Source organism: Equus caballus, chromosome 2, assembly GCF_041296265.1.
Source record: "Equus caballus isolate H_3958 breed thoroughbred chromosome 2, TB-T2T, whole genome shotgun sequence".
Lineage (NCBI taxonomy): Eukaryota > Metazoa > Chordata > Mammalia > Perissodactyla > Equidae > Equus > Equus caballus.
Window position 1 is genome coordinate 30,019,020 of NC_091685.1, and position 24,964 is coordinate 30,043,983.

At 49.6% G+C, this 24,964-nt stretch overlaps 1 long non-coding RNA gene across 1 annotated transcript; it reads left to right on the plus strand.

Moving 5' to 3' along the window:
* The first annotated feature begins 14,942 nt into the window (after nt 1–14,942).
* LOC138920763 (uncharacterized) lies at nt 14,943–19,180 on the plus strand. Its single transcript, XR_011432520.1, has 3 exons — nt 14,943–15,227; nt 15,596–15,877; nt 18,114–19,180. It is a non-coding gene; the product is annotated as an uncharacterized lncRNA (long non-coding RNA).
* Nucleotides 19,181–24,964: the final 5,784 nt, after the last annotated feature.

Genomic DNA, 24,964 nt, shown 5'->3' on the forward strand with positions numbered 1-24,964 from the left:
TGCGAAGCTTTAAATGAACCAAGTATAATGCTTGGCACACAGCAACCCAAGAGAACAAACTTATTAGTAGATAAAAAAAGTGGGAAAAATTGTAATTTCAAAGTACGCCATAAACCAGTTGCAGTTACTCTATGTAATTAAAAGAAGCAAATGGAATTCTAAAATCCATTTAGACTTTAAACTTTTCACTAATTCTGATCACACTTTTGCTCAACCCAAAGCTAGACTGATTTTTTTTCCCTGCCAGACAGGAGGAATTTAAGTGATGGGACTTTAGTGGTTGAGAAAGCAGAATCATCTTTTCCTTTGTTGGTGATAAAGGGATTCTAAATCAGTGACATATGAGTTAATCAGGTTTTAATAATACTTTGTTCATCATTAGGGAAAAAGAATTTTGGTTTCATAATGCAGCCTCACAGAAGTTTTCAGCAAAATTAGCCTACATAAATAAGATTAAATGTTATATCTGTACATTGTTCTAAAGAAGATATACAAATGGTCTATAAAAATGAAAAGATGCTCATAACAGCCCTAGGGAAATTCAAAGTAAAACTATGATGAGATACCACTTCACCCCCCCCTAAGATGGCTGTAATCAGAGAGACAGATAATAAGTGTTAGTGAGGATGTGGAGAAATTGGGACCCTCCATACACTGCTGGCGGGAATATAAAATGATGCAGGTGCTTTGGGAAACAGTCTGGCGCTTCCTGAAAATGTTAAATGTAGAGTTACCATATGACCCAGCAATTCCACTCATGGGTATGTACCTAAGAGAAATGAAGACATGTTGCCACACAAAAACTTGTGAGCAAATGTTAGTAGCAGCATTCTTCACAATAGCCAAAAAGTGGAAGCAATCCAAATGTCCATCAACTGAGGAAGGGATAAATAAAATGTGGTATGCCCATACAATGGAATATTACTCAGCAATAAAAAGGAAGGAAGAACTGATACACGCTACAACATGAATGAACCTTGAAAGCATTTTGCTAAGTGACAGAAGTCAGACTCAAAGGAAAACACACCTTGTATGATTCCATTTATGTGAAATGTCCAGACAGTGTGAATCCATAAAAGACAGAAGGTAGATTAGTGGTTGCCAGGGGCTGGGGGGGCGTGAGGGAGAGAGTGAAGGGAAATGACTGTTAATGGGTACAAGGTCTGCTTTTGGGATATGGAAAATGTTCTAAAATTATATTGTGGTGAAGGTTGCACAACCCTGTGAATATGCTAAAAACCACGGAACTGCATACTTTAAAAGGTGAATTTTATGGTATGAGAATTTTGTCTCAATAAAGCTGTTAATGGTTTCTGTTTGTAGCCCTTATTGTGTGAAAAATCCTATGGAGCTAGAAGGTCTGTTTGACATGAAGCCTTCACAAAGCTCACTAGAGTGTGATTTCTTGGATGTCCTTCAAGAAGACAAAGCAGCCAAAACAGATTGCTAAGAGACACACAGGATTGCCCATCCAGAGGAATAGCAACAACTCAATTAAATTATTCATTTAACAAGCTTCATTGAGCACCTATTATATGCCAGGAAGTGTTCTAGAAGCTTGACTACATCAACCTAAGAAATTCAAGGGCTGATTTTAGTTAAGCTGCTTCTCACTTGGGAGACTCCGAACTGATCACTCCAGGATGCGTATCAGCAGATACCGATCGATTGATATCAGCAGGGATTTGTGGCCTCCCTCCTGCTATTCTAGAGAGACCAGGCAACTTAAAGAAAAAAGAGGAAGATGTGAAAATACAGCATTTGTAGAAGTTTTTGCCACACTTAAGAAAGTCAATAGCGGTTAAGGATGGCTTTGACTGTGGTAATAGAAATCTCAACTGATACGGAGAGGATATTGTTTTTCTCACAAAACTGTGGAGGTGGGTGATTGCTCAGTGGCTTGATAAGGTCATCAAGGACCCAGGATCAGTCCTTCTTTCTGCTGGGGCATCCTCAGCATATTGGCCTTTCACCTTTGTGCTCGCCATCTGTGATCACCAGATGGTGCCCGGCACTAGGCATCATGTCCTCATGCCAGTGCCTGAGGAAGAAGAGAGGGGCAGGGTTGAAAAACTTTTCTCCTCTGGAGGCTCCACTTATCCTGGAAAGGCTTCCGGTGTATTGTTGCCTAGAACGTGACCAGGAGCTGTATCAGGGCCTGATGCTGTGTAGTGAACAAGCAGTGGGTTGACTGGAGTTTTCTGATGAAGGCTGGGTTCAGTTGGGCCTGGCTCTGGGTTTCAGTCCAGTCTGGGTCAGCTCCATGAATCTCATTCTGGGGACCATTAGGACAAGGGGATACACCAATGGCACAAGCGCGTTTCAAATCCCTGCTCGAATCACATGGTGAAACATCCCATTGGCCAAAGCAAGTCACATGGCCAAGCCCAAAGTCAGGGGTCAGGGAAATCCACTTAGTCCACTGTGAAGTCATGGAAAGGGTTGAGGAGTGGAGGTCACACATGCCTTTCCTTACACCGATCAACGGGGTCTGGATTGTCACGGATGGCTTAGACCAAGCCCGACTCATGGAGTCTTAGGTTAGCAGTTAAGAGCATGGTCTTTGGGGACGGACTTCTGGGATCTAGTCCCAGCTTCTTCACCTCCTAGCCATTTTCCCTGAGGTGATTAGCTTCATGTCTCAGATTCCTCATCTCTAGAATGAGGGCAATAACAGCGCTTGCCTCAAAGAGTTCTTGTGAAGACTACACATGCTTCTAAAAATGCCTAGCACACAGTAGGGCTGCATATGTGTCAGCTCTGATCCTCTGGGGCCAGAGGAGAAGAGGGTCTTGATGCTCCTGCCATCCCCAGAAGCTGTAGCCCTGGAGTTTGGCCACAAAGACAAAGGGAGGAGCTGTGTCTGTCTTTGTGTGTTATCTCTTGTGTCAGCGAGGGCTCCCATCTCTCTCTGCGCATCTTCCTCACTCCTCCCAAACAGCTCACCAACTAATGGACCACAATTGCTTTTTCATTAGTAGCCACAGAATTCGCATCCAGTAGCTCTCGACCACTGAGGTTTGTAGTGAATGGTGGCCTTGTCCGCTGAAACATGAAGCTGAACAATTTACTCCAGCTTCGTGAGGCTGGAATCGGCTGCTGGAATAAAGAACGCCACCGCTGTACCTGCTCTCAGGCCCAGCAGGACAGAATCAGACTGTTCCACCAGATGTTCCACGTGCCAGGGCTCCAGGGTGCTCAGGGCTTCCAAGTGTGTTCATTCCAGAGAATTCTCAATCAAAGCACAACCCCGGGCAGACGCCTTTTCACATTAGCATGCCCACAGCATGTGTGGAAAAAAAAGGGGGGATCTGTGTAGATCTAAGTCAAACCAATTAGCTGTCAGCTGCATTGCAGCTGGAGATCAAATATAAACTGTTGGCATCAAAAACCGTTCCGGTCTCTGTCATTTCCGTTCTCCTGGTACCATGCCATCCTTTGTAGCATGGCGCTAATATGTTTCTCCAAGCTGAAAAAAAAGCCAGCAGCCCGCCAAGCGTGGAATCCCAAGTCATCTGCTATTGACGACTGTAGCGTCCCTTTATCTTGTGTCAAGTGGAGTCAGAGACTCAGGTCTTTTGCTGGGATGGATAGAGGGGAGCGGGTAATTGCATTTTTAGTGTGTTGGAATGCAAATATTTATACAGTTGCCCATGACCAGGGTCCTTTACCATCGCTACTGTTCTGTGTGTGCAACGATTACAAAGTCCAGGGTCTGAAGCAGGCTCATTTTGGCCAATCTCCTGCTCAACTTCATCCGTTGCACCAGATCCAGGTGCTTCATCCACAGCAGGTCGGAGAGCTGGGGTGTGGATTTTGCCTCTCAGGAGAGGTATGTGCATCTGGCGATGGGAGACTGGCCAGAGAACGTAGCCAGCAGCGGTTTTATTCTATTTAGATACTTAAAGTGTTTTTCCCCTGGTGGAAAATAATCTGTTTCTGGTTTAAGTTGATTTAAAATTGCTGCCATGTTATTATAAATAATGTGACACCTCATTTATTTAAAGAAGCTTGGAATATGGTTATGGAATCTTAAGTATACAAATGACAAATTGGCCTTATGAATTTGATTCTTCTCGTGACAAAAGATGTGTAATTGTTAGCACGCTTTAAAGTCAAACAATAGTTGGGGTAGGGTACTACTGAGAACCGTCCACTAGGTGGCAGTGTCCCTTTAGGTTTTTAACCCGTAGCCCAGTGGTTCTCAAAGCAAGGTCCCCGGACCGGCAGCGGCAGCGTTGTCGGGGAATTTATCAGAAACGTGAATCCTCTGACTCCACCTCAGACCTACCGAATCACAAAGTCTGGGAGTGGAGCCCAGTAATCTGGGTCTTAGCAAGCCCTCTGGGTGATTCTGATGCACTTTCAAGCTTGAGAGCTACTGATGGAGTCAAGCTTGAGTCTCTCTGCAGTCTGAGAATGCCAGCGTCACAGGTGACAGAGTGCGGTGGGATTCAGGCACAAGCGCTGTGACTGAGAGACACTGAAAGGTACCCATGTTTCAAGTATCTTTGATGCTGGACTTTTCTCCGTGTCTAAAATATCCCCCACTGATCATGACTTAGGATTAAAGTGAGGAGGTGAGGAAGTGAGCCTCCAGATCCAATATATCAACCATTATAACCCACTAACACCTAAGAACTATTTAGATTCTTGGGCCAAGTCCGGCCCATCACCTGTTTTTGTCAATAAAGTTTTGTCAGAACACAGCCCCACTCACTGGCGTATTATCTACGGCTGCTTTCAACCTGCAAAGGCAGAGCTGAGCAGCCTTGACACAGACTGCACGGCCTGCAAAGCCTACAGTATTTACTGTCTGGTCCTTTACAGAAGAATTTCAGTTTAGATGAAGAGTCATCTTCACAAAGCCTTGAGGGATGGGGTCACCAGCCCCGGGGCAGTTGAGGGACCCAAGGTGTGAGACCTTGAGCAGTGATGCAGTCAAGAGTGTGGAGGGTGGGGATTAGGGGAGAAGGAGGAGTGGGGGGAGACGAGAGGGCTGGGTGAGGCACAGAGGGGCACTGAGACACTTCTGGACCACTAACTAATACGCTGGCGCCCACAAATCCGAATGCCAACCAGCAAATCTACCAGCTAGCATTGCCTTTACTCAGCTGCAAATAACAACTATGTATTCATCTGTAATCAACTAAGACGATTCTTCTTAGCACTTTTCATCCACTTTCAAAGGACTTGAGGTGAGCGTGCAGGTGAAAAGTGCAGTGAAAAATAAGATGTTGCTGATAGAACAGAACGGACCACGTTCGACAGACGTCTTTCCCTGGATTTCTATTCTTAGCACTAGCTGCTATGCTGGAATGTCTTGAGAAATATTCCCCATGTGTTTTAAGCCTTTTGTCCTGGGAAGTTTTCATGCATGGCATCTTTTGGATTTCTGCAACAGCCCTGACAAATACACCTCAATCCTTTGGTCTATCAGAGGGAGGGACGCCCAGCGAAGGCAGGTAACTCAGGTGAAACACTTGGACCCTGGATTTGAACTGACCGAACAAAGCCTGGCATTAGTCAGAGCTGGGTCCAGCACCCCATGCTCCCTTCATCTGGAACGTCTTTCTAATTGTGCTACTCTTGGTATTCTTTTTACAAACTGGCAGCTAGGCCTTGCAGTCTTATTTAAGTTGTTATATTATTATCCTTCCTAGCAGAACTCTAATTAATTCATCATATAAAAATGATTCCCCGTTTAGTCCATTAAGTTAAATGGCGGTCTTCAGCGAGAAGGGCCAGAAGCCTTGATTCCGGGGCGTGGCAGTCCCAGGCCGGGCCTCTGACTAAAAACCTGAGACACGTGGCAGAGGGATCAAAGACAAGAGGCCGATATTCGGAACAGATGTACCTGCCACTTGCCATCACCGGGCACCGCGAAGGCAATCAGACAAAAACAAGCTCACGGGCCAGGATGCTTTGTTAGACTGTGTTCTGGATCCTCAGTGTCAGCGTTGGCCCGTGGAGAACAAGTTACCCCAGCCCGGGAGAGGGCTCGTGATCCCCATCCTGAGCCTGACCTTGGCAGCTGGGAGTAGGTCCCTATGCCGAGCAGAGAATCAGACAAGGGCGCCTGGAAATAAGTGCGCCCGGGAGCACATGGTTCTGTTATTCCTTGGGGCTTTGTTTGTTGTCTCGGGAACTGTTAACAGGTGTACAAATCAGAAATAATAAGAAAAGAGTGTGGGGGAGCTCTTGGAGAAACGCTTCTCCTGAAGGTCTCAGCATCCTCTGCCCTCATTTTGTGCAGCAGGTGCTGACGGTGGAGTAGGGTTATTGCTTATACGGCATAAGCTGTTGGTAATCGGACCCTTTCATGGCCTAACAGCACCCCACTCCCTCCCAATCTGGCCACACTGTTGGAGAAAGAAGGTGGGTGTCATGCCTTTAGGATCACTAACCTGGAGGGGAGGCAGTTTCAGAGGACATGTCCCCTGGGGATCTATGTACCTGTTGAATTTACCTCTTGGAAGGCTCTGGAGGACTTGTCCCCGGTAGGCGGCCTCCCGCCTGTACAGATGAAGGGTAAGCATGGAAGCTGATGGCCTTGAGTGACTGGGGAGTGGCAGTGATTGTCCACTGGATGGGCAGGTCTGTGGGGACAGAGTGAGGCACAGGAAAGCAGCAAATACAGATCCAGTTTTGTAGTCCACAGGATGGACTACAAGGGGGTAGGAAGATCATGAAACTTCAAAAAGATGGAGACTATAAGAAAGGACCTAAAGATCCATTCCACATATAGAGCAAACTTCCCACGCAGGAGCTCATTTAACGCGCAGAGAGCCCTGTGATGGGTGGCGTGGTTAAGTGTGCAACCACCAAGCCACACGCCTTCTTGGCTTGGCCTGTGTGTTGAGGCTACCCTCTCCCTGTGCTCCTGCCATCTGTCCCGAGTCCCTGCCTGTTAGAGCTTGGGGACCACGTGGTATTGGCCTTCTAATGGGCAGGACGTTGCCAGCCTGGCTGGGCCTCGCCTGGAAAACTCTGACCTGCTGAGTCCTGCGTGCGTGCTGCCTCCTGCCCTGTTCTGGATGCCTCTGGAGCATGCAGAGAGCGAGCCAGGGTCCTAGGGGCTCGGATGGAGCCAGGGCCCTCACATTCCTGCCGCCCGCCAGAGCCGTCTCCAGACACCTGTCAGGTTGTGCAGCCGAGGAGCCATGCATTGCAGCTGCGGAAACCAGGCCAGGTCGGAAGAGCTTAGCTCGCAGATAGGAGAAAATTGCTTTGGAAAGAAACAAGCTGCAAATAACCCATAATGACCAGAGCCGGGCCCTGCTGGCTTCGCTCTGGGCTTGTTGAAGTGTCTCTAGATATTTTTCCAAAGCCCTGGATTTGGCCAAACCGGAAATGTCCTTTTCCAAATGCATTCTTTGCTTTAATTTCTAAAGTCTGCTGTTTCAGATTCACTTACTCTTGACACAGCACGAGGCTGTCTGGTGAGCGAGAGCTGTTTGTAGGGGTAGATTTTAGGAATCAGAGGCCAGGGCAGGAAAGATTTGGTCCATCCCACAAGCATATCCCACTACACAGAAAGAAACACACATTCCTCCATAATATGTATTCCTCCAGAAATACATATTCTTACATATTCCTCCACATAGAAAGTTCTGGAAACAAGTGACTGAGGTTTGGGATCCCTGATGGAGGTGGGAGGTACTTCCTCAGTCCCTCCTGGGGCACCTGAGTGACACAAGGACACTCCTGGTGCCCCAAAGCCTCCTCACTTTGCTCTTGTCTTGGATTCTAGAAATGCTCCAGAACCCAAACCATGGATTCCAAGAGACCTATCACACAGTGAGCAGCCGGGCCTCAGTGTCACATTGATCAGAATCACAGAGCTCCAGGTCTGCCAAGGACACAGAAATAGAATCCCGAAGCCTTTGGCTCCCGGTGTCCAGCCCTGGAGAGCCAGCCTCGCTCTCTGCGGGCCTCTGAATCCGCCGTGGGAGAGCACACAGTGCGCCGTCGGGCCGCTTTGCTCATCACAATGGCTCCAAGTCCAACTTGGGATCAATACCGCCGGGTTAGCTCCTTAATAGCAACGTGGGTCTTGAGACGACGGAGAACAGCATTTCAAGCACACACAGCCTCTTTATTTTGGCCTCGTGTTGGAAAAACCTGCAACAATACCTTCCGAGTCAATTCCGCTGGAACTCTGGTGGTTTACAGGGTCACCTGAGCCCTTTCAGGGAATTATAGCTGTTACTCTGTGCCATCGCTGTCTCCCTGCCTCTGTCCCTCTCAGGCTGTTTCTTGCTCTCTCAACATAGAAGGAGCTGGAAGAGAACTGGGACATGCGCTTGGGCAGCCTCTGTCCTCAGTGTCCCTGTGCTGGAGTGTCTTGGCAACAGCGGCACAGAAGTCCCCTGGCAGAGCCAAGCAGATGAATGTGTAATTAAACTGACTGTTTCTTTACTGATGCTCATTTCCCTGGTTCCAAATTTATTACTTAATTAAAGGGTGTTCACAGCCTGCCAAGAGATGCCAGATCTTTCGTTCCTTGTGCCATTGTATAGTTCATATAATACTCTCTTTTGCCCTTAATTCTCTCTGTCTCTGTCACACACACACACAGAGTCTTAGATCAAATAAGAGCACCAGCTTTTGGCAATTTGAGATTAACTTCCAGTTATAAGACAAATAAGTATTAGGGATGTAATGTACATGATGACTATAGTTAACACTGCTGTGGGATATATAGGAAAGTTAAGAGAGTAAATCCTAAGCGTTCTCATCACAAGGAGAAAAGTTTTTTTATTTTGTCTTTTCTTCTTTCTTTAATTTTTATGGTATCTATAGAAGATGACGGATGATAGCTGAACCTACTGTGGTAATCATTTCACAATAGACGTAAATCAAACCATCATGCTGTACATCTTAAACTTATGTACTGATGTATGTCAAATATTTCTCAGTAAAACTGGAAAAAAAAAAAAGACTCCAGGAGATTGAATCAGTAATTAAAGACCTCTCCACACACAAAAGTTCAGGACCAGACAGCTTCACCGATGAATTCCACCAAACATTCAAAGAATTAATACCAATTCTTCTTAAACTCTTCCAAAAAATTGAAGAGGAGGAAATGCTTCCAAACTCATTTTTTGAGACCAGCATTACCCTGATACCAAAACCAGAGAAAGATACCACAAGAAAAGAAAATTACAGGTCAATATCCCTGATGAACATTGATGCAAAAATCCTCAACAAAATATTAGCAATCCAAATTTAACAATACATTGAAAGGATCATACATCATGATCAAGTGGGATTTAGTCCAGGGATGCAAGGATGGTTCAACACCCACAAATTAATCAACGTGATTCACCACATTAACCAAATAAAGGATAAAAATCACATGATCATCTCAATAGACGCATAAAAAGCATTTGACAAAATTCAACATTGATTATGATAAAAACTCTCAACAAAGCGGGTGTAGAGGGATGTACCTCAACATAATAAAGGCCATATGTAACAAGCCCACAGCTAACATCATACTCAATGGTGAAAAGCTGAAAGATACTCCTCTAAGATCAGGAACAAGACAAGGATGCCCACTTACCACTTTTATTCAACGCAGTACTGGAAGTCCTAGCCAGAGCAATTAGACAAGAAAAACAAACAAAAGGCATTCAAATCAGAAAGGAAGAAGCAAAACTGTCACTATTTGTGGGTGACATGATTTTCTATATAGAAAACTCTAAGACTCCACCAAAAAACTGTTAGAACTAATAAACGAATTTAGTAAAATTGTAGGATACAAAATCAATACACAAAAATCTGTTGCATTTCTATACGCTAACAATAAGAGAAATTAAGAAAACAATCCCATTTACAATTGCATCAAAAAGAATAAAATACCTAAGAATAAACTTAACCCAGGAGTTGAAAGATATGTTCATTAAAAACTGTAGGATGATGATGAAAGGAATTGAAGAAGACACAAATAAATGAAACGATATTCTGTGTTCATGGGTAGGAACAATTAACATTGTTAAAATGTCCATGCTACCCAAAGCAATCTACAGACTCAATGCAATCCCTATCAAAATTCCAATGGCGTTTTCCACAGAAATAGAACAAACAATCCTAAAATTTCTATGGAACTACAAAAGACCCCGAATGGCCAAATCATCTTGAGAAAGAAGAACAAAGCTGGAGGCATCACGCTCCTTGATTTCAAACCATATTGCAAAGCTATAGTAATTAAAACAGTATGGTATTGGCATAGAAACAGACAAGGGAATAGAATAGAGAGCGCAGAAATAAACCTACACATATACGGTCAATTAATCTCTGACAAAGGAGACAAGAATATGCAATGGGGAAAGGATAGTCTCTTTAATAAATGGTGTTGGGGAAACTGGACAGCCACATGCAAAAGAATGAAACCAGACCACTACCTTACACCACACACAAAATTAACTCAAAATGGGTTAAAGACTTGAATGTATGACCTGAGACCACAAAACTCCTGGAAGAAAACACAGGCAGTGAGCTCCTTGACTTTGGTCTTGGCGATGACTTTTGGGATCTGACTCCAAAAGCCAAGGCATATCAAAAGCCAAAATAAACAAGTGGGACTAATTAAACTACAAAGCTTCCGCACAGCAAAGGAAACCGTCCACAAAGCAAAAAGGCAACCTGCTGAATGGAAGAAAATATTTGAAAGTCATTTGTCCAATAAGGGGTTAATATCCAAAATATATAAAGAACTCATACAACTTAATAGCAAGAAAACAAACAGTCATTAAAGAATGGGCAGAGGACCTGAATAGACATTTCTGGAGAAGACATACAGATGGCCAAGAGGTACATGAGAAGATGCTCAACATCACTAATTATTAGGGAAATGCAAATCAAAACCACAATAAGATATCACCTTATCTTATTGGCTATCATCAAAAGACAAGAAATGACAAGTGCTGGCGAGAATGCGGAGAAGAGGGAGCCCTCGTGTGCCGCTGGTGGGAATGTAAATTGGTGCAGCCACTGTGGAAAACAGCATGAAGGTTCCTCAAAAAATTAAAAATAGATCTACCACATGATCCAGCAATTCCACTTCTGGGTATTTATCCGAAAAAAATCAAAAATAATAATTTGAAAAGATATATGGGTTCATTGCAGCATTATTTATAATAGTCAAGATATGGAAATAACCCAAGGGCCCATCAATGGATGAAGGGATGAAGAAGATGTGGTACACAGTGGAATAAACTCAGCTGCAAAAAAGGTGAAATCTTGCCATTTGCGACAACATGGCTGGACCTTGAGGGCATTATGCTAAATAAAGTAAGTCAGACAGAGAAAGACAAATACAGTATGATTTCACTTATACGTGGAATCTCAGAAACAAACAAATCAAAAAAACAAACAAGCCAAGCTCATAGATACAGAGAACAGATTGGTAGTTGCTAGAGAAGGGGGGTGGTGGGAGTGGGCGAAATGGGCGAAGGGATTCGAAAGGTGGGGACTTCCAGTTATAAAACAAATAAGTCCTGGGGCTGAAATGTACGGCATGGTGGCTGTAGGTTAATAAAACTCCATGGCTTATTTGAAAGTTGCTAAGAGAGTAAATCTTAAAAGTTCTCATCACAAGAAAAAATTACTTTTGTAACTGTGTGGTGATGGATGTTAACTACACTTATTGTGGTGATTATTTCGTAATATATACAAATATCGAATCATTATGTTGTACACCTGAAACTAATATAATGTTGTATGTCAATTATACCTCAATAACCACCCCCCCAATATTTTTGCCCCAGCACAAGGCAACGGGATTGAGGCTGGGGTCCGGGGAGAGAGCAGTCAAGGGGGTGGCTGGGGGGTCCGGTGGACACACGAAGGATCCTGACTTCCCTGTGGTTGCTCCAGATCCCCATTGCCCCACAGCCTGCTCTCTGCCGCTGCCTCGGCCACCCCCCAACCCCCTTACTCCTTACACTTTGCCCCAACCGAGGCCAGCCTGTGGGCTCTGGAACACAGCAAACTATTGTTTCAAAGACAATAAAAAAAATTGGGAAAGGCAGAGGCTGTCACTCCCCAGTTCCCTAAAATTAGAATTCGACGTGTGTGTTCGGAGAACCACAGCCATCTCGTGGGCCAAGGTGGAACAAACAAGAAGGAACAAGAGAGAATAAAGAAAAACGCTGGGCCCAGGCACCCCAAAAAGAAGATGAAAGGGGGCAGCTCCTCCCTTAGGCTCCTGTGACGGATTTAAAGCTTCAGTAGTGGCCCGCACGGGGTTCTCAAAAGCGACTGCCCATCATCGTGGCCATTAAGCAGAGCGCAAATGACCCTCCAGGGCCCTGGACCCGTCACGCCGCCGTCACCAGCATGGTTTATGGCTTCTGAGCACTGGGTACCCAATGGGCAACACAATCCCTTTCTTCCCCCGCCAGTGAACCTGGACTTGGGAGCTCGTAAATTCAGCAGCGTTTCCCAGGGGCCGGCCGACATCTTGGAGGTGCCGGGTGAGGATTTACAGCCGAGATCCTGGGAGCCACAGGTTAGGGGGAGGCGCTGGAGGATGCTGAGTCGGCCAACGCAGCCAAAGGCGCCCACTGGTGGCTCAGAAAGTGAGGCTTTGTCGGCAGAGTGGGGACACGAGTTCATCAGCGAGCCCGGTCAGCAGCAGCCGACACGTCCTGAGGTGCTGGCCTTTCTAAGTTTCCCGCCCTCAACACTCCAGTCAGGGGGCTGAGCCAGGATTTAACCTCAGCCTGACTCCTGGGCCTGCATCTCCCGATCAGGCGGAGCTGGTCTACACTGCTTACAACAGGTCCCTTCCTGGCTGCTTCATCCCCTGGGCTGCCCCCTCTCCCCCACAGGCTGGCTTTGCCCATTTGGAACAACCTCTGACTGGTTATATCAACAGAGAGAGGGGGCCTTGAGGGTTCCTGGGGGGCAGGTCATGGGGCAGGGGCATTGCCTCTTCCCCGCCCAGATTCCACCTGCTTGTACAAATGTCCCCGAAGCCCCTGACTGGTCTCTGTCTCAGTCCTCCGAATCCCCATCCTTGCCAGTGTTCATCTTCTGGAGCCAGGCTGCTGGGTTCAAATCTTTGCTCTGTCACTAACCAGATGTGTGATCTTGAACATGTTACTTAACCACTCTGGGCCTCGTTTCTCATCTGTAAAATAGGGGTTTTCACAGATGAGGTGTCTACATGAGGCGTTGGGGGGATTACAGGAGATAATCCATGCATGCGCCCGGCCCCTAGTGAGTGGTTGATAAATGTTAGCTTTTTATTGACATCACTATCATCAGGTTAACACTTGCGGGGCCTTAGGTTAGACGACCTGCCTGGTGTCACACCTTGTGTGTGTTGGCTCTTTCCTGGGAGCCCTCTGCAGACTGGCCCCCGCCTCTGTATCCCCTAGTCAGGCCTCCCTCGCAGGAGAAGCCGCAGACCACGTCCCACCATCGACTGCCCAGGTACTCAGTCTTGCATCCTGGGGGGTTTTGGCCGGGTTCAGGGTGTGTCGATCTGGGTTTCTGGGGGGATTTGAGGCCACCTAGGAAATGGTTTCCTGATCCCCTTTCAGGGTCATTTTTGGGGGGAGAGGTGTGGTGATCGAAAAGTCTTCTCTCCACCTCTCCCGGGGGCTCTGAGTCCTCCCGGGGTCAGTGCCCCAGCGCTGTCATGCTGCCTGCTCCCGCTCGTGACCTCACCATCCGACCCTGCCGTGCGCCTGCCCCCCGTCCCTGCCCCACCCGCTGCCCGGGCAGGAGGGTGCCCGCACCGCCTGAGGGCTGCCAAGCTCTCCTGCGGGCAGGCAGGGTCGCCTCTGCTTCCTGCCCACCTCTTGCACACATTGTTTGTGTAGACAAAGGAGAACGGATTTTTGGTTTCAAGGTGTGATCCAGCCGGGCACATCCATCAGGCTGTGCTGTCGCCCTCTTTCTCCCCTTCTCATTTCCGCTCTGGGCTGTGGAGGGGAAATAACAATGGTGAAAGGGCTGCTTGTCAAGATAAAAATCACACCATGTGACACGCCGCTGCCCCACCACGGACAGCCCAGGGATGTGCCAGGGGCAGAGCCAAGGGCCGCTGCCCAGGGCAGGGGAGGGTGAGCCGCCCTGCCTGGCTCTGAATCCTAGCCCTGCCTCTGACTGGCTGTGCTACCTAATTGCTCTGTGCCTCAGTTTCCCCATCTGTCTAACGGGGATAGCCACAACTCCTACAGCCCCAGACCGAGGGAGGATTCAGTGGGTCCTTTCATGTGAGGGCCCAGGACCCTGCCCGGCCCAGAGCAGCCGTTCCCTCCGCCAGGGCTGTCTGATCAGGAGGCGGCAGGGTTTCGGGAGAGTCCGGCGTGCACCAGGGTCTGGGTGGGAACGTTTGCCATCAGGAAGGGTGTTTCCAAACCCAGCTGTTCATCAGGGTCCCCCGGAGACCTTCAAAAAACGCATCCCACAGATAGCGAGTGTCTACTTTCCCTCGTAGGCGTGCTCTTCAGAAGCTCCGGCCAGGGTGGGCTTGCGGGGCTCCACTCTGGGCTCTACCACCGGAGGCTGATCCCGGGAAAAGTAACCCGACCTCACTGGGACTCAGTTTCTCGTTCTGCCAACGGGCTCTCTCGGGGCTGCTGCCAGGACGGAAGGGGCGAGGTAGCCGCGTTCTGGGGAACTTCGTTCTCCCCGGGTTCTTGGGAGGCGCTGGGGCGTGGCGGTGAGGGGTCGCGCCCCGCCGGGCCGGCGGATGGGCTGCAGGCAGGCCCCCCTGCACAGTGTGCCGGGACGGGTGTCTCTGCGGAGGCCTCGCTGGACCCGGCTGCCACCGCCCCGGCTCTCAGTTTTCGCTGCTCTGAGACCTGGAGACGTGGAGGCCTGGCCGTTGTCCCCCCGCGGCCGGAGGGGCCCGGGCCTGCGTTTGCTCCCCCCACCCCGCTCTGCAGACGGAGGCGCGCACCCAGGAGGCGCGTCTATGCGGACGCAGGATGGGGAGGCCTGGCGGGCGGGCAGCTCTGTCCCTGGGTCGCGCCCCTTTGTGCCCCCGCCCGCTGGACGCTGCGAGGGATTACAAACATCAGACGGGGCCCGGGACCATGTGACCCTGCAGGGTCCGCGTCCAAGTGACAGGAGCGGTTCTCGGATCCGGATTGGCCCTCGCAGCTCTGTGTGCTGGGTGGCGGCCCAGCGCTGGGGATGCGGGACACGGGACACCGCGGGGAGAGAGCGCATCCAGGGAGCAGCGGGGACGGGGGTGAACGCGAGTGAGGGCGTGTGTGTGAAAGAGTATGAGAATGTGTGTGTATGAGGGTGTGTGTGAGAAAGTGTGTGGTTGTGTGTAAGTGTGCACTATGAGTGTATCTGTGCGAGAATAAGTGTGTGCACGTCTGAGGGTGTGTATGTGTGGGTGTGTGAGTGTACACGTATGAGGGTGTCTATGTGAGTGTACTCGTATGAAGGTGTGTATGTGTGAGTGTGTGAGTGTACACATATGAGGGTGTGTATGTGTGGGTGTGTGTGAGTGTGCACGAATGAGAGTGTGTGGGGGATGCTGGTAAGAGAGGGTGAAACAGGGATTCCGTGGGAGCCCTCCGGTGGGGAGACGGAAGGCTGACTCTGGATTTGTGCACAGTGCCCTCAGGTCCCAGAGTGGCCCCGTGTCCCCCACTGGCCCTGGCAGCAGCTCTCCCGTTTGTCCCCTCTACCTGCCCTGAGCCCTGAGCCCTTTGCCCTGAGCCCCGGCACAGAGGTTTTCATGCTGACGTCTCCAGACCACGGCCATCCTGTCCTCCTTCTGGGAGAAGCGCTACCTCTGCTCCCCCTGCAGGGCTCCTCCCAGTGGATCTGTCCCCTGGCCCTCCGGGCACGCCCAAGGAGCAACGGCTTGTCTCTGGCAAGTGGGTGAAGCCACCAGGTCAGTTTTGCAAGTGGGCCAGGGGAGGCTGGGGATGGGGCGCTTCTCTCTGGAATTCTTCGGGAGCCCCCCAAAGTAGACACAGAAGAGACTGGTGTCCTCCGTGAATTCATCTTGGTGGGTGGCTCTGGGAGGGCAGAGGGGCATCAGGACCCCAGGGGACTTGCAGGGAGAGTCCGGGCTGAAGGGGCACAGCCCCCAGCGTCTGGGCTTTCATGGATTGGTCAAATCCGCCTCTCACCACCTTGGGACCACTTGGGTTGACAAACTCTTTATTTTGCCAGTTGAGGATATAAAAACTGTGGCCAAAAATAGACTGCCACTGTCATATCATAAAAGGAAGGGAAGTGACATAATCTCAGATTAAAGAACAGTATTTTCCAAGAAAGAGCAGTTAGTCACTTTACTAGAAGTTTCTGCGTTGGACAGTGACAGTCTGGGGGGGCAGCGAGCAGGGGACGTGGCTCTGGGACCAGGGGTGGGAACCACTGGTGGGGTGAGTCCAGCAGTGGGGAGAGACCCCCTGCCCTGCTCCTTCCCCTCTGGGTGGGGGACCTTGTGTGGAGCCATGAGTCCAGTTCTGGGGTGCAGGAAGTGGGGGGAAACCAGGGTGGCTAATACCTGAAACCACCTCAGGGGGCAGAGACACCAGGCTTGAGGATACTTCCCCTGCTTAAGTCCTGGTGCCATGCTAACTAGCTGTGTGACTTTGAGAAGTTGCTCAACCTCTCTGGGCCTCCGTGTTTTCATTTGTGTACTGATGGTGCCCATCTGCCACGGTGGTTGAAAGGATTAAATGAATTAATACACAGAGAGCCTCAGAATACTCTCCGAGGTACAGAATTCAATCTATCTGTGGGTTAAAAAAAAACAAAGAACAGGCGCCAAATGGAGTCACCTGTGTTAAGCTCCATATGAGCAAACCAAGACGTAATTGCAGTCTTGACCTCTCCTGGGAATGTGACCTTTAACCAGCTGATCTGGAATTTCCTGGTCAGCGTTGGGGGGAGGCCATCTGCCTGATAGGCCTCTTCATCCCCCCCAAGAAAGTGAGGCGATCTTCTCTTTCCTTGTCTCTGCTCCCTTCTGCCTGTAAAAGTCTCCTGTCTGTGCGGCTCTGTGGAGCTACTTTGTAGCCGCTGGAAGGGATGCTGCTGGATGCGTGACTTGTTGAATAAAGCCAAGTTGATCTTTCAGTTTACTCTGTTGAATGTTGTTTTTTAACTTGTGCTAGTTATTATTATTACTAAGAGGGCCGCCCCCACACTTTTGCAGGGGCCTCACCTGCAGAAGCTCTCGGACTTTCTCCCTGCGGCTTTGGAGGACAGAACAAGGCCCACAGGAAGCCCGGCTGTGAGCCAGGCCCTGTGCCAGACGGTTTCAAACATGGTCTTGCAGAGAGGCTATTGGTCCCATTTTACAGGTGGGGAAACTGAGGCTCAGAGGTGCACATGTTCCCAAGGTCACACAGCTAGGGTCATGCAGAGCTGAGAGAAGGCCCGAGGTGGTCTGGCTCCAAAGCCCACAGGGTCATCTTTTACCAGCTGGAGCAGACTTTGAGTTTCATGATAGTGATGGTCACCGCTGTCCTGTTCAGCCTGGCCAGCACCTGACACACTGCCTGACACGGAGTGGCCACTCGGTAAATCTTTGGTGAATGAATGATGAGAAGTAGTGAGTTCCCCGATGGTGGAAGTCATCAAGCAAAGAACTACCAAAGAGACCAGACAAGCATTAGGGACCCACTGGGCTTCGAGCCCTGGATTCTGTGGGTTTGTGGCCAGTCACTCAGGGGGTGAAAGCGTTTCTGATGTGTTTGTATAGCTGGAAGCCCCTCGCTTAATACTCAGAGGTGCTGGTCTGTCCCTCCCTGAGGCCTCCAGGGAGTGGCTGACTAGCTCCTTGTGATCAAAGACCCCCGCCTTAGCACCACCCACATCGCCCCCTACGCCTGTGTCTGACAGGTGGCTTCAGTCACCCTCTCCTGCCACCCAGCTCTGGTCACCACATCCAACCACAGGACCTTGGGACACATGGGGACTTTGGCTTCAGTCACACCTTCTAGCTTCTGCCCAGGGGTGTACTGTAGCTGGCTAGTACCGGATCATGAGACCCCATGGTGAAATCTTCAGAGATTTTATGGGCCAGCCATCATGAAAAATTAAATTATACAAACTTATAAAAACAGGGACAATAAGTATTCAAAACTCACCGCTTCCTCATTATGTTTCTACAGTTTGCTGTGATCCGTGCTCTTGAGGATATTTGCGTGTCTTGTGTCTGTGTGGTGGAGACACTGTATGATGGTGCGCTGCTGCGCATCTCTCGCCAAGTCTGTGCTCAAAGACTTCACGCGAGTAGCTGGACATGGGCTGTGGTGGGAGTATTTACACCACGGAAATCAGCAAACACCCCAATCAGTCCCGCCCGCCCCCCCCAGCCCCGAGAGCGGCTGTAAAACGCTAACCAGCACCCCGCTGCTTCGGCCTGTGCTAACTTTCGGGAACCTTATTGACAGCGGTGTGCATTACTACGTGCCAGACAAGCCATGAGACCAACAGCCTCCTGTGCTCAGGATCGGGAGCTGCTGGGCTTTTCCCAAACAACGGATTCCTTTCTAGCTTCCTGGACACTATTTTATTGCGTTAAAATCATTTTTTCACCTCTTTGCCTTCGATGCTAGAAAACAGAAACAAATCTGAGTTTCACCTCTAGCAGGTAGCACAGCTTACATCCTGCACATTAACTTCATTTTTAGCACTGTATTTCCTACTTGTATTTCCTCTTTGCCTTGTCTCCCCTTCTCCTTCTTACATGTAAATTTTTTCCAGCTTTATTGAGGTATAATTTGACATATACTAAACCACACATATTTAAAATGCACAATTTGATGAGTTTTAACATACGAATACCTCCTTTAACCATCACCACAATCAAGATACTGAAGATATCCATCATCTCTAAAAGCTTCCTCATGCCCCTTGTAATCCATCCCTCCCATCTGCATGCTACCACTGACTTGCTTTCTATTGTCATCGATTAGTTTGCATTTTCTAGACTTTTGTATAAACGGGATCTATAGCGTGTATCTTTTTTTTCTTTTTGAGCCTGGCTTCTTTCACTTCGTATAATGCCTTTGAGATTCATCCACACTGCTCGTGTATTAGTAATTTGTTCCTTTTTGTTGCTGACTAGTATTCCATTGTAAGGATATACCACAATTTGTTTATCCATTCACCTGTTGATGGACATTTGTGTTGTCTCCAGCTTTTGGCTATTATCAATAAAGCTGCTTTAAATATTTGTGTACAAGTCTTTATGTTTTCATTTTCTTGGGTAAATGCCCAGGAGTGGAATGGCTGGGCTGCATGTTAGATGTATGTTTAACATTTTTTTTTTTGGAGGAAGATTAGCCCTGAGCTAACATCCGCCACCAGTCCTCCTCTTTTTGCTGAGGAAGATTGGCCCTGAGCTGACATCCATGCCCATCTGCCTCTACTTTATATGTGGGATGCCTACCACAGCATGGCTTGATAAGCAGTGTATAGGTTTGTGCCCGGGATCCAAGCCGAAGCAGAACACACGAACTTAACCACTGTGCCCCCGGGCTGGCCCCTATGTTTAACTTTTAAGAAACTGCCAATTTCAGTTTGTTTATTATCCTGTATGACCTTGGATAAATGACTTAACCTCTCTGGATCTTAACTTTGTTGTAAAACTCGATGATGCAATTCCTGTCAATTTCTACCTTCTTAGAACTGTTTGGGACAACACAATAGTCCTTGTGAAAATGCTTAGGGCTCTCCAAAAGAAAAGTGACCCAAAAGAGCCAGGATATTATTGTTACCAGCATCATTGAACCCTCAGAGCTCTTTGATTAGATTGCTCATCTCCCCTGTAGACCTACGGGGGATGCTGCGCTGGGCTGGGGCACTCTGGATTCCTGCCAGATGTGATGCCTCCCAACCCTCCCCCAGCCTCTGTGCGGTGCTGATGCTGTTAGAGAGCACAGACCTGTGAGCTGCCGGCTAGCAGGGCCCTGTTCTAGGTGATGAGTTCCTCCTGTGATGTGTGAAATGTCCTAACCAGGTTTCTAGACCCGTCATGTCAGTTGGTAACTCTGTCCCCAGGCTCAAAAGCAACGTTAGACCACCAAACGCTCCCCCTCCCCCCCAACTCCAGCATCCGAACAACTTGTTTCGGTGGTGGCCATCCCTGCAGAGGACTCAGGAGGATCCTGTGGCCCTGGGCTCTGCTCTGAAGCCTTGTAGTGCTGACATTTCTGCGTCGTGGATGACGGTGGGGTTGTCCTCAGCAAGTCTATGTGGTTGGGAGTGGTCAGGGGGACTTTCCTATCTGGTGTGACCACATACATCGGACTCAGTCATGGTGGCGTTTGGGGAGCGTGGGTGGGGCATTGGGTGAGAATTCGGTGGTCAGGCTGGTTGAAGGTGATAACTTGAAAAGCCTCAAAACAAGTTTATTTGGGACTAGCAAGAGAATTGCAATTGGGATGCCCACGGCAAACCACAGACAAACCTGGAAGACAAAGGATGGGGCTTGCTTTTACAGAGAAAAAGTGGGAGCAGGGAGTGGCTGTTCTAAAGGAAAGTCCATTGCGGGAAAGTAACAGTTCAGGGGGACAATGGCTTCTCATTGGCTGGGCTGTTGTCGGTGGGAAGAGAAATGTTTCAGCAGGAAGTAGTTTTACGTCCCGTGAGATGCAGATGTCTGCCCCTTCCTATTTGGTGTCATGGACGATGTGTGAGAGCTCCCCCAACAGGCCTTCCCCACTCTGATTTAATTGAGGATTTTAAAATTAATCTCCACTGGGAGATCCCGTTGTCTGGCTCCAGGCCCTCAGGATGGGTGCGGGGGGCATGGATTCCCCCAACTTAGCCAGACCTCCCAGCAGGCAGGCCCTGTGGGCGCCTGGCACACACAAGCCAGGGGCCAGCGAGCGCCTCCGCCTGCCCGTGACGGCTGATCACAGCTGTGTGCTCCCGAGGAGACGGAGATGCAGAAGGAAAGCTGTTCTCAACACGAGTCCGTTTGTCCCATGCCCCTGCCTCTACCTCGGCAGCTTTTCATTTACTGGCGACTGGGGCGGAGGTGGGAGGTGAGGGGGGGACACTGGGGAGAGAGGAATAACAGGGGAAAAAAGAAAAAGAAAAAGAGAAAAAGATTTGTGTCAGCAAATGAAAGAGCCAAGTTTTTCATGTGTTTCTGGGGAAATAAAGTCGAATTTGCAGTGCTTACGCCTGACTGTAAATCAGGGCAGCTTCTTTGGCGGCTGTTGCTCTGTGTTGGCTCTGCGGGGCGGGGACGTAGGCGGGGTACAGAGCCGGGCAGAGCACGTCCGGGCACTGGGCTGTAGGTGTGAAAACGGCCCCGGGTGTGGGATCTAAGAGAAAACAGCAGCCGGTTAATGAAACTCAGGCGAGGGCTGGTGGAGGGTGAGGGGCGAGGACTAACGCGGGTGCTTCCCTGTTTGCTCCCTCTCGCACCAAGGCTGAACCCAGGTTCACGTTCTTTGCTGTAGGCGGCAAACGCTTGAGCCTTCCTTTCGCCAGGTGAAGTGGGAAGAGGTTGGGGAGATCGTGGGGGATGGATGGAATGAAAGAGGGAGCAATTTCAGAGAGTGTTGGTAGGGCCAGGGGGAATTTTGCAAGCAGAACTGGCTTTTTGCGGGGCTGGTGAGTTTGGAAAATGTTTTGCAGAGCTGCTGCAGCTCAGAAGGCTTTCTGGGAGGTGCTGAGATGGAGCTAGGTGGCGTCCTGCTTAGTTCCCAGTTTGAGGAATTCTTCTGTCAAGGAGTAGTGGCTGGAACTGGCAGCCCGTCCCACCTGGAGGGCCTGCTCTTCCCTGCTCAAACCCCTGCCCGTCCCATCCCCTGACATCTCAGGGGTGTTTGCTGTCGATCAGCACCTGCTTATTCGTGTTGCATGCAGGCTGTCTTAATGGGGCTGGAAGCGCTCTGGAAGGAGCCTGAGCCCCCACCTGCTGAACAGACTCAATAGAACTCATTTATCACATATGTACCTCGCACACAGGCTGGGGGGCAACTTCTGTGTGTGTGTGTGTGTGTGTGTGTGTGTGTGGACAAGGGGGAGGGGTAACCCACCTGTCACCCAGGGAGGCGGAGGACACTGGAGCTGAGCACCAGGCTGTCTCTTGGGACCTGTGAGACCTCTGGCAGAGCTGGCGAAGGGATTGACCTCGGGACTACAGGTCAGGCCCTCAGAGTGGTGGGACTGAGCTTTTCAGACAGACAGGGAAATGGGCTGGTAGGAGCCAGGCTTCTGGAGGACCATTGACAAGATGCGTTAGAAGTCTTCTTTTTGTCTGCCCTTTGGCCCAGCCGTTGCACGTCCATGATTTTATCTTACGGAAACAATCACGGAAGTGTGTAAATGTTTAGTTACTCAATCTCTCTGGGCCTTAGTTCCTTCATCTGTAACCTGGGGATGCTCGTCTCTCAGACCCCCTCTGCAGAGGGCTGTCATGAGGATAACAGTATGTGGTACCCAATCAGCTGTTGGCTATTCCTGAGACTAAGGACAAGCTGGCTTCCAGCGAGGCTTGAGTGACTTGCTCCAGAGCACAGAGCAAAGCAGCCACATCGCTGGGACTGGGGCAGTCAGCTTGTGGTGCCCAGACAATGGAGGCTTGGGGTGGGGGGTGCATGGTATGGTCAAGAGTGCCGGGTGTGGGGACAGAGGCTAAGATGTCAGCCTTTCCTCAGTTTCTCCATTTGCCAGATGAAGTCAATGGTCTGCTCACCCCCTCCTCTGCCTGCTCAGGTGTGAAAGCAGATGCTTTCAGGTTTGGGATCTCTCAGGTGGTCCTGGATCCTTCCAGAAACAGTAAATAGTAGCAGGAATCGCTCCGCATCCCCACCATATCCCTCAGCTCAAATCCTCTGGGCACAGCACCACGAGGCCTTGGGAAGCACAGACACGCTCTGCCATATACTTACACATATCACTCACACACACTCACAATGTTCTCACACACTCATATACACTCACATTTACTCTCACACAGTCACATGCTTACTCACATCCTCACACACGCACGCACTCATACGCACTTTCCCTCCTTCCTGGTCTCCATGAAACACGTCTTTAGCAGTGTGGTTGGCATATGGTGAGTGGTGGTGTTCCCAGGTCAGCCTCCGTGAGTGAGGCTGACAGTGAGGGAACGTGGCTTGCCCATGTGGCTGAGAGGCCCAAAGCAGCTGGTCAAGAGCGAAAGCTTTTCATTTTCTGGTTAGCCCTGAGATGCTGGCAGCACGCTTGCCGGGACAGCCATTGGTACCCAGGTTGCGGGAGAGGAAGGGCGTGGCAGAGCCTCTACTCGTGGCAGAGATGCAGAATCGGGCCTGGGCGGCAGCCAGGGGCCGTGGGGCAAGGACGTGGGGCTGGGCTGGCCTGGGGTAAAAGCTGTGGCTCAGGCTCAGGGTGCCCTTTCCACGCAAAGACCCCTCGTGGGGTGCCCTGGCCTGGAAGCTGCCACAATAGAGCTGCTTTTGTGTTAAGATAAAAGGGACTGGGTCTCAGGAGGACAAGCACCCTCTGCGGCAGGACAGAGGTGGAGAAGCGACGGGAGTCGTGGGGAGGACTTTGCACGTGGGTGGGGACGTGAGGACGGTGGGGGAGCACTGTGCACGCAGGGTATGTGACCCCGAGGGGCCTGCTGGGCTTGGAGGCTGCATAACCGTGGCCAAAGCCACTTTACCTCACTGGGCCTTAGTTTCTTCCTCTGTGAAATGGGAAAAAATACCTACGTCATGCGGGGCTATGAGGGTGCAATGAAATAGCGAAGGCACGACTTAGCAAGTGCCTGGAACGGGTGAGTGTGCTGTGAATAAATGCTATATGGACCCTTTGCCATGTGCCAAGCACCACCGCTGAGAGCCCCAAACCCAGGTAATGGTGTTAAATTCTCACAAGGCATAACTAGTATCATCTATGTTTTACACATGAGGAAACTGAGGCACAGGAAACTTGCCCAGCGTCCTGTGAGGCCGGAGCACGGGCTCCTGACCGCTTGCTTAGTCACCGTGCTGCTCTGCCTCTCCTGTGAGTGGCTCGGGGTGGAAACGATCATTGTCATTTTTAGGAAGGTAAGGGACGCCGAGTCAGTTGGAATTGGCTCTTTGGCTTACGTAGGTGTCCATATATCTTCCTCATGTCACATTCTCATTAGATGGTGCATTCTACCACCTTCCGGAACTGCGGTGAGGGCCTGCTTCCTTTTGCCAGAGAGCTCAGCTTGCAGAGGGAAGGGTGGGCAGCCAACCGTATTTTACACCAAGAGATTGTGGATTGATCTCATCAGTGCTTAAAAATTTATGATGTTCCCATCCAGACCTTTCCACGCATGGCACAGTCCTTCAATAGACGCTCCGCTGTGGTTCATAAAAATGACTCATCCTTGAGCCGCTGTTATGCCACAGACCGGGAGAAAAGCATCTTCTCTAGACCTTTCCAAGACCCGTGAGGAAGCCGCCCCAGTGGAACGCCGCGGTGGGTCCAGATTTGAACGACCGAGGGTTCGTGTGCCTGCAGACCACTCAGCTCCCGGGAACCCAGCTCCCTCCTTGTGCCAAGTTCGTAGCACGTGTCCGGGAGCCCGGGGCTCCTGCTTAGTGATACGTCACTGCCTTCTCCCTACATAATCACCAAAGAACAGGAGTGAGGTAGTGAGGTCTTTCTTTGCTAAAATGACATTTTTGGGCCAGTGGGCCCTCCACATTATTTGGTAGTGTATTCTAAACATAATTTAGAAAATTATAGTTTCTAAATATTTCTAAAATTTATTTCTAATGTTTCTAAATATTTCTAAAAGGTGTAAATGCCCTTGCCAGGCTCAGTAAGGACATCCCGGGCTGAACAGGACTGATTCTCTTGGAGATGTTTGAGTGTCGTTTTGAATCCTGATTCGGATGGAACGCTCGGAGAAGACAGCGTGCGTTGGGTGGATGTGATGTCGCACCAATGATTGACCATGGGAGTTGCTTTGATAAAACAAGTGACAAGTAACCTTGTTCTCACAAAAGCAGAGGGAAGGATTACCTTTCAG